Here is a 10,212-nt window from a genome sequence, read left to right on the forward strand (position 1 = left end):
TTACAATTTCTACCTTAGTAGTGACCACTATGCTCAGTGTCCTGAGGGGCTTTCTTCTGATTTGGTTTTTTCAGTTTTTTTTTAATTGCTGGTGGTCCTGACCTACCCTTGGGCTTAGTACACAGAGTAAATAAAGATGGTCTTAAAAGACCACTATAATTTCTTTATTAATGTGGGTCCTTCCTTCCAAAGCTGTGTATGTGAAAAAACAATGCACAAAGCAACACAAGAAAGCATTTCTGGCTGTTTGTGGACTCAGATAGTCACTGTCTCTTTAGCTTTCCTGTGTTCTTACTTCTAAGCACATCTTTTTCTACCCCCGAGATCCAGATATCTGTCCCAAGGTAAAATTCTGGTTTAGAGTTGATGACAAATTTCTCATCAGCTCAAAGAAAGAAAAGGTACCATTCTTTACTTTTGTCTGTTTTTTTTGGTGCAAATTAACTGCCGCCAGAAGAAAGTAGGCAGGGCCGAAACCCTTAATTGTTTTTCCTTCTGTTCTGTGCATTGCTACATATCTGAATCTTGTGGATTTTGATGGTGCAAATTTTTCTGGAGTAATACATGAAATGCATCTTCTTTTGTTAGGTCATGCCAACCATTCAGAGCAAAGAGTATTATATGGCCAAGGATATTTTAATTATTACTTTTTGTTTTTCTTTCAGCAGGGAAAAATACAACTAGCATTTTGCCAGCCATTCAGGTACTCCTGTAACCATCAGAGCAAGAAGTGCAGGTGGTACCTCTTTCTTTATCTGCCCTCCAAAAAAGAGCCGTGATTCAGCACTGGAGCATCAAATAGTGAGTTTTCCCACCAGTCAGAGATAGTCAACCATTCATACAATACCCTGATCAATCTAGAGAGAATAATTTTTTCATGGCAGAGACATGTGCTGGCAGACCAGTTAGGTATCTTCTGTGTGACCATTTGGTTTGCTTTTTTGTTTTAAAGTAGCCAAATATGTAACAGTGCTTTCTGAAATACAGCACATGGCAATTGCAGGCTATGCAGATTAACATGCTGCTTGGCCTTATTTTCGAATTATTGGGAAATGCATTCTTTGTGGTGAATTGCTAATGAAAAGTAGGGAATGAGGAAAGACAAAGGCCGTGTCTTAAAAAGACTTCCAAAGTAATTTTTACTTGCACTGTGACATTTCAGTAGAAAGCCACACCCTAGCTCTATTATCAGAAATCTAAGAGATAAACACAACATTTTTATTTAACAAATTTCTCTCTGGAGAAATTGGATTTGTTTATCCCAGTCGCCTGCAAAATTATTTCAATAGGCCTTCAAAATGTCCTTACATCTAAGCATATGCTTATGAACATTGTACAGAAAAGGTAAACAAGCATGCACTTAAATGCTTTTCTGGATCAGGGCCTTAGACCACAGAGTGTCTGTGTCCTGAGTTGTCACTAGATGGTTCTTAATTCAAGGTAATTGGAGGAGCTGTGTCTGCTACAGCAGCACAGTTTGAGCAGCTAGTTGAAGCAGCTGGCATGCAAAAGCACTTTAGGTATGCCTGCTAGGTGGGGCCAGGAGATCACCTGGGCTGTGTGTGCAAAAACAGACTGTCTTTTTTTTTTGGTTTTTTTTGGGTTTTTTTGTACCTCAGCTTACCTCAGCTGATGCCTAACTTCAGTTAGTTTCCCAGGCCATAAGAGCATTTATGTGGAAATGGCTGTCAGGCTGTCAGAGGCACAAGTCTCCCCAAGCAGGTGTTACTGGTGACAGATCTGCAGAGCATCACAGTCCAAAACTCCTGCACGTGCTAACTGGGATGGCGTGCATCCATGTGTACATGTGACACACGTGCTCGGGAGACCTCCCGATTATGCATGCGCCTTTGTTACCTAACATTAACCTGCAGAGGTAAAGAAAGCCACCCCGTACAGCCAAACACAGTAAACCTTGAGTGAAAGAAGCTGCCACAAAAGAGGTTTGCACAGAGTTCAGGACAGAATTATATTCACAGTCCTTTAACAGGCAGGTCAGCTCTGATTCACCCACTGTTGAACATGAATGCAAAGCTGATTTTAAAGACCATGAAATTTAAGCATGAGTATTTCTCACCATTTAAAATTATGAAACATATCATAAAGCACATATAAAAGGAGCAAAGGAGCTTTTTTCATTGAGTTGAGAAAAAGTACTCTATCTGCATTTGAAAGGAAGTTTGCTTAGAAGGATTGATGTGGATTTCAGAGATTCATGAACACAGAATCCCAATTATGCCTCCAGATAAAAAAAGGTTAGTGAACTTTGTAGTATGTTACTGTATGAAAGTGTTAGGTCAGCTGGAAGGGAAGTATGGGGAATATATTACAAAGTGAAGTGGTTACATGTAATTATCAGGCATAGTTAGCTAAAAGCCAAAAATAAACAGGAAAGAGTAAGAGAGCAGAATTCTGCTCTCCACATGCATCTTAATAATAGTAATCTCAATTTGAATGGAGATGGAAAACTAAACAAAAATAAATCTCTTCAACATTAAAAGGAGGTGAAGAGAAAGTACATGACCATAACAGGGAGCTCTGAGTTGTGCTAGACCCAAGCAATCTTGAAATTAAGGAGAGGATCATTTGAAGCCAGGCTGGAAGATGTTAAACGACAGTTTACAAACTGCTTTCCCCAGTCTGAAAGTATTTTTATAAGAGTGTAATAAAACCCAAACTATTTAAATGTGAGAATAAAGTTCTAACAAAATAGTAAAAAGTAGTGTAAGTCAGTTAGTATTTCATAATGTTGGAAGGAAAAATGCAAAGTATTGGAAAAAATGAATGTGATTAATGCATGATATTATTAAATTCCATAAATAGGGCTTTAGTCCCTCTCTCTTTGTGGGAACTGTAGCCCCACTGCTAGCCCATGTATAGTCCTCAGCCCTCCTGGCAGAAAAACAGGAGACCTGTTAGACCTTGGAAAGGAGGGGTGCAGCAGCCCCTCTTCTCTTTGCACTCCCTTCTCAAGCCCTTCACTGAGATGGGGAAGATACAAGAGAAATCAGTCCTGAAAACTCCAGCAAACCCTAGTGCTGTCCACATAAGCATCCATCTGGGAAGCAGCTGGAAAGACTGGGACCCTCCAGAAGGCTCCAAAATTTGTAAAATCTTTAGTTCACATAGGTATATTTGTGATGTCATCTAGAAAATACCAGGACAGCTTTGCTTTGGAACAACTGAAGGAAATTTAAACCACTTAGATATCGTTGAATTCAGTTTATCCATGAAATTAGCTTTTTTTTTTTCAGGATGTCTTTTGGGGAGAAAATATATCCTTATTTTTTAGCAACTGTAATTAAGGGTTTTCTACAAAGCAGAGAGAGGTTTTTCAAGAGATAAACTTATTTTCTCTCTGTTTTTGTAACTTGCTCTAAAAATATGAGCAAGCATGTCAGAGTTGAAGACAATATGTAAGCAACAGTAACTTGTTACAAAATGTTGTCTTAACAGTATATAAGGTGCCTTTTTTTTTTTTTAAACCATATAAACACACTGTGAATGCTGCTTGCATTTACTGAGGCAGTGGGAGAGCCACAGAGTGCTTAATGGGAGTGCAGCTCCAGCACAAGGGAAAACAGTTTTGGTGTTTTTCAGGATACTGACTTCAGTGGGGTGGAATTTTTCTTTGGGGTGGTGAAGGTCAGATCAGTCATTTGTGGCACCAAAGAGTTGCCATGTGTTTTCCAACCCTTTCAGACCTGCCTTCTGAGATGCACTTGAATTTGTCCTTGCTCGGCAGCGAGCCACTGCTTATCCTGCTGGGTTATTTGCTCTGCAGGCTTGCACAGCTAATGGCCGTCCCCACCTCAAAGCATTTAAAGCTCAGGTCTTGTGAAGAGTTACATAGACAGTTTGCTTCACTGACTGCAAAATGTCCCAGGAAAATTAAAGAAACAGCATACTGAGAAAGTTTCATGGAATTCTGGATTAGCCTTGAGCTCTTTCATAAGACCGCATAGCTGGATATGAGCCTGTCAGTGATTATCCTTTACTTGACTGTAAAGATTCTTGTTTCTTGTCAGCCCATCAAGTGTAGCAGAGCTGAAATTAAGTTTTTATTCTAGGTCTACTTTAATGGGTAATTTTCTTTTAGTCAGCACTTGCTTTGCTTTCTGTCAGTTGGGAATTTTCTTTCTCCTCACTAAATACTGAAGAAAATGCCTTCACTTCTTCCTCAGGATTAAAGAAGATAAATTTAAAAGAGCCAATAAATGTGCTTTCTACTTATTCCAAGAAATGGCACAACTCCAGCCTGACCATTCTAAATGCTGAATTTATTTGCTGAAACAGCATTTTTGGATGGGGAGGGGACTAATGTCTGCCTTTAGCTGCAGCTGTTGCATCTCACTTTGCCAAGCAGGTGATCTTGAAGAGCTGAAACATTGTCCAAACTTTTATCAGGCACGATGAACATTTCTACTGGAAATGCTGTGTAACTTTTTTAGCCAGTCTGGATCTGATTTTCACTCTCTCCACTGACAGCTCTGTCCAGGATTTCAGTGACCACAGGATTACTCCCTAAATCCTGTGTTAAAGATGTGCTACACAAACAGGCTAAATTACCTCCTCTGCGCCCACTATGATGACTTAAAGCAAATTATTTTCATCATTGTGATGTCTTTCAAGTGAGTGAGTTGCCAGGGACATGAAAGCAGCAGGACCATGTTCATCCAAACCAGGAGGGTTCTTGGAAGCACGCTTAACTTGATGCAGATGGACAGTACCACAGCTGAACTGGATCTCCACTTGATGCTGAAATCTGGTCAAATGCTCTGTTGTGCAGAAAACAAACCCAAAGCAGAACAATCAAAGAAATGCAACCCTCCACTGGTCTGTGTGTTTAGTAATGAATACTTGTAAAAACATTTAGGAGGGCAGTTCTCTCCTAAGGATATCTCCTCACCATGTGAAGATTAAAGAGCTGGTACTGAGCCATATGTGCCAAACCATTAGCAAGACAACCCATTCTTCCCTGATTCAGGCACATGCACAGTCTGGTAGTGGACAGCACTCCTACTTACTGTGACTATCTGCAACTATTTTAAACCAAAGTCTCATTTTTTAAGCTTTAGAGGCATTTGCTAGAATTAGCTTTGACATCTCATGAGGCCTGTAGCCTTTCTTCAGACAGACAGTGGCACCTAAGCCTGAATTTTCACTGGAAGTCCTGCTTTGGATCTTGAATTTTCTAGTGAAAATGCAAGATCCAAAACAGGACTTGTGTGAATCTCTCAGGTCACTTCATCTCCACACCTGAGAAGCAGTCAAGCCAGCTGCTTGGTATGTTCTCCTGAGGCCATGGGGTTAGCTTTTATCAGTAACAGAAGCTCATAGGCTCATCTCAGCTGCTTTTTTGAATCTGCACACAAAGGACCAGGGCTGCTTTCCCAGCCCAGACTGCACAGGATTGCAGACTGCACAGGATTGCAGCCCAAGTGCACACCCATTCACAGATGGGATCTGCACCAGATACTGTGCAGACAGGGTTTTGAGAGCGCTCATCATTGACTCCAATCTTTTTTCTCTGCAGATGAAGGGATTTGGGATGTATTGTTGTTTTCTTCTCCTCTTCTGGTCCACGAAGACATTCTGACCAGAAGATGGCATTATGATTTCTATGGATTCATCCTAAAGCATAGCACGGTACATTTCCTAGGATGCTCTCTTTCCCCTTACCCATCTTCTAGAGATTCTCCTCACTGTGGAAGGTTTCAGGCCTCAATACCTGTTAGACATTTTGAACCATCTGCCTTTGGGTCCTTCTGCTCAACAGCTGCCAACATCACAGCCCAAGGGCCGGGCAATGTCTAGACTCCACACAGAGAGTGCAGACTGGATGCTGCCAAGCATCCAGTCCCATTGCAAACCAGCACTCACAGCTCTGCATAGAAGTCAAGAGGACCATATGCTCGAATAAAATCATCTAGGTTCAGCACAGGAAACAACTTTGACTAGTTCTACTACAAGAAATAAGGGAGGTCCTATTTTTTTCTGTAATCTATCTTCTTGGTCCTATTTAACATTTTTAAATCCAGTTAAAGAAAGTTAGAATGTTTCTTTCCTCTGCTGTCTTCTTGATTGTGCCTCTTTCTATTATCAAGCAGTAGGACAATAAACTAAGAAAAATCAGTGTCTAGATGTGTCAGTCTGTCTTTGCACAGATGCAGCAGTGAGATGGAGTGGCAGTCAAACAACTGAAGTGGACAGAAAATGTTTTAACATCAACAATCCAGAGACTGTGTCCTAAAGATATGAAAATCTGGGGGAGAAGTGATATCAATGACAATAGCATTTCCTGTCTAAAAATGTATTAAAGCTTTGTCAGATGAATACTAAGTCTTATAGGATATATCCTGGTCACTGTCAGGTCAGAAGAATGGATAGATGTGGAAGTTAAGGCAGGAAGATATAGTGTTGTTTCTCAAAATGTTTGACAGTGAATTAATTGTTAAAATGGAACAAAATTTTCATTACTATTATTACTAGAACAAAATTTTCATTGTCATTGTGTATTTTGGGATTAGGGCACAAGAATTTTTCTTCTTGTCACAAAACCTGTGGTGCCAGAGCTTGGCTTTGTTCACCACCTGTTTTACCCCCAGAACACTGCACACCAGCTCAGCAGCCTTTCTGCATCTACTGCTCATTCAGTCTTTGCATTGCCTTTTTATCTTTTGCATCACCCATAAGATTGCTTTCCTGGCCTTGCCTAGGAAAGGAGAAGTTTTCTGCCTTTTTGCACTTAGCACATCCTCAAGGTGCTCTGCTAGTAGGGATTTCTTTTCCCCAACCTCTTGCTCCTTCATTCTGTTTGGCACTGCTGCCAGAATAACTTCAGACTTGGCTTGTGATTTTGGGCTCAGTGTCTTGGACACAGGCAAAATAACTAGTCCCAGGCATGGGGCCTCCTGAAGTGACTATGGCGTGATAGGGCTTAGCTGCTGATAAATGAATAAATGGCTGAATGAATGGAAGGGGATACCAGAGCATCAGTTATGATATGGTGAAATATGAAAGGGATTTTCTTTACAGTAAGCTTACATCAAACCAGCCTTTCCACCTGAGATAATCACTTTAAAAAATCATCATCACTTAAAGAATAGAACTCTGTGGTAACAATTCTGTGGCTGTGCAAAATGTCATCCTGGAAGAACACTCCCTCCAGCTGCTCATCAGGACCAGCTAATATGCCTATAGTGGAGACCATGATGAGATGCAGTGTGCCAGGACACTTTCTTCCTGTGCTGGCACAGGACATGTCCCTGTCAGTTCTAAAAGTGGCCTTCAGGCTGTAACCCTAAACGGAAGGAGGAGATTGCACTTCCTCAAAAAGTATGCCTCCAGATATCCATAAATTACAGAGATACTCCCAGTAAAGACTGAAGGATGGACTATTTTTTTCCTGGAGAGCCTGGGCCAGTGTTGATTCATGACACTTGCTCAGAAGTGCTCTTTCAGCACATTTGCATGAGACAGCAGCAGTGTGGGGGCCCTTACAGACACTGAAAGCACTGCAGGACCTCTCCTAGGCAAACAAAGGTGTTAAATTCTTGTCTAGACCCCAGTGGAGGAAACCAGATCATTTACACCTGACTTCCTGGGATTCTCCCCATCACTCCTGGACACACAATGAAAACTTGTCACTCCTTGCCTGGGATTCAAATCCTTTTGGCTTTAATGCACCCTTTTTGCTCACCAGCACATACCAAGAGGTCAGTTTATTGACAGATTCCAGCAGATTTCTATGAGATTGCTCTGATTCCCTTCAAGAAAATTTGCAATGGAGGGATGGAGACCTAGTGTGCGTTTGCCCCTTGTTTTCTAATTTTAAGGCAGTGTTTGTCACCCCAGAACAGGGTCTGGCCTCCAAAACATTTTCACAATAACTTTTCCTGCCTGTCTGTTCTCACACACCTCCATAGGCAGATCTTGTTGCATATATGGAAATGCTGGGAGAATTCATATTTGCAAACTGCCTGCTGTGTCAGAAGAATCTCTCTCCTGTGCTAGAAGAGTCTAACTTTTGGGATTGGTCACCTCACTCTAACGAATAGAAGACACCCTGTGAAAGAAAAGCTTATATTTTTACAGTTTGTATTTCAGAAAATTTGAGGAATACAGTTTGACAGCCAGGTGTTCAAGCTTGCTTGGAACTATATAGGGGTCAAAGCTCCTTGATAGACAGTGGGATGAATGTCAAATAAACACATAGTGTTGTGCTGAGATAACAAAGCTAGTTCAATGGCTGGTAGGGTTGCACAATTCTGTAGGGCAGCAATATGCAGGGGCCAGGCACCTGTTATAGTGGACATGGTCCTGGACCATCCTGAGTGAGGATGAAAAGTGTCCCAAAGGGAAACATTGTAGTCAAACCTCTGGATACATCTGTGGCAGCCAGCACTGTCACGGTCATTATCTACTGCTGGTGTAAGCAAAACCAAGAGTTTATATTGTTGTCATCTTATTGTATTTCATATTTCTGGAGTCCCATCTTAAAGTCCATACCTTCTTGCTGGTCCCATTATGCAGCTCCTCTCTGCAGCACAGTTCCTCATGGCTTCCACAGGGGCTCATCCTGGGCTCTCGGCCCACCCCTTTTATCCCAGTTGCCTTCACAAGCCACAGCTGCTGCCCAACTAAGGACTTTGCAGCTGTAGCTCATTTAGAATAGCTGGGACCCACTTATCCAACACATAGATCTTACAGGGACTCTCTCCACAAGTTTAGAAAATACATTTTTAATAGAAAAAAATGGCTGATTAGATAACCACAACTCTATAACTCTAATATATAGTTATATGTGATATCTATAATAAGAAAAAGTTTTCAATCTCACAAAAAACTGTGGCTGCACCTTTGCTAGTGTGAATAGCACAGGTGAGTTCAGCAGATATCAATTGCCACAGAAGCCACTGGAAAATGGGACACTCATGCTGCAGTAGTATGCTGAGCAGTAAGAGGGCTTTTCTTCAAAGTCACCACACCAATCCATGAGCACATTTGCTTGTCTTCTAGCCATAAAACCTCTGCTAACTCTGAACACAGTTATATTAAAGGTACTCTGTAAGTAAGAACCAGTAAGAACATAGGTCCCAGTGTGTTATTATGCCACTGATTATGCACAGGCTAGGTTGATCCTGGCACCAGAATTCCAAACTAACTCTGCCATAATATCAGAAGGGCAAAGCCCCCTGCAAAATGGCATTGATATCTCACATAGCTGGTGCTCTGAGACAAAAAAAAACTTTTGTATCAGCTTCAGAAGCTTCATGTTTTAAATGCTTAACTATGTTTTTTCCCAGTGCTTGTGTTCTTCCTCAAGAGAAGATTATTGCTGTGGCAAAGATCCCAAAAATTCTCAGAGTCAAGGCTGATTTCTACAGACAGCAAACTATCTCAGCAGTAATGTTGCTCTTCTGCATTTCCAGTGCTGCATGCTCAGAACCATGGTTTAGGTCTTAAACCAAGCAGTCACTGGAAAATTTTCAATATATCTACCAGTACCTTCAGAGAATACATCACTCAACATTAGGGCTGATTTTGGTTCTTGTCTCTGAAAATTGCCCCAAAAGAAGCACAGTAAGAGGCATCTCTAAGGTCTGGATTACAGCATTCCATTTATTATTTCTACCTAGCCAGTCTGTGAACATTTTGTCACTATTTTTTCTTAAGATCAGTTAGAGGCATAATTTAAAAATCCATCGAGTCCATGACACTGCTGCTTGTTACCAATGGACTGCAAGCATCTTGAGCATATTTCCCCCACACAGTGGAAGAGAAATGTTCTTGCTGGCTTTTATTTAATTTATACCACAGAATTACTTAGTTCTGAAACAAAACTGACCAAATCTTTGCCTGTGTTTCAAGTTTAGTGGATTGTAAAATGTTTTGCGTCTGCTGATTATTCAGAGAAACTTCCAGTTCTGTTCCTCTTCTACTCTTATGTGGTTTATTAGATCTGAGCAGGGCACACTTGCTGCAAACTCACTTTTGTCAGTTACCAGTTAAATTGCCCCCATTGAGCATAATGGACAGAAGCAAAAGGAAATGTCACAGAGTTTTTGTAGGAGAAAAAGCTGGAATGCATTGCTTCTTTTATTCCCTAGGACAACATTGTGTAACCACCTCACACACTAACTGGTGTTGCGTAGTGCATTGGCCTCTGGATCTGTCTTACACCTAAACAACCCCGTATCAACTTTCCAG

Source organism: Ammospiza nelsoni, chromosome Z, assembly GCF_027579445.1.
Source record: "Ammospiza nelsoni isolate bAmmNel1 chromosome Z, bAmmNel1.pri, whole genome shotgun sequence".
NCBI classification, from domain to species: Eukaryota; Metazoa; Chordata; class Aves; order Passeriformes; family Passerellidae; genus Ammospiza; species Ammospiza nelsoni.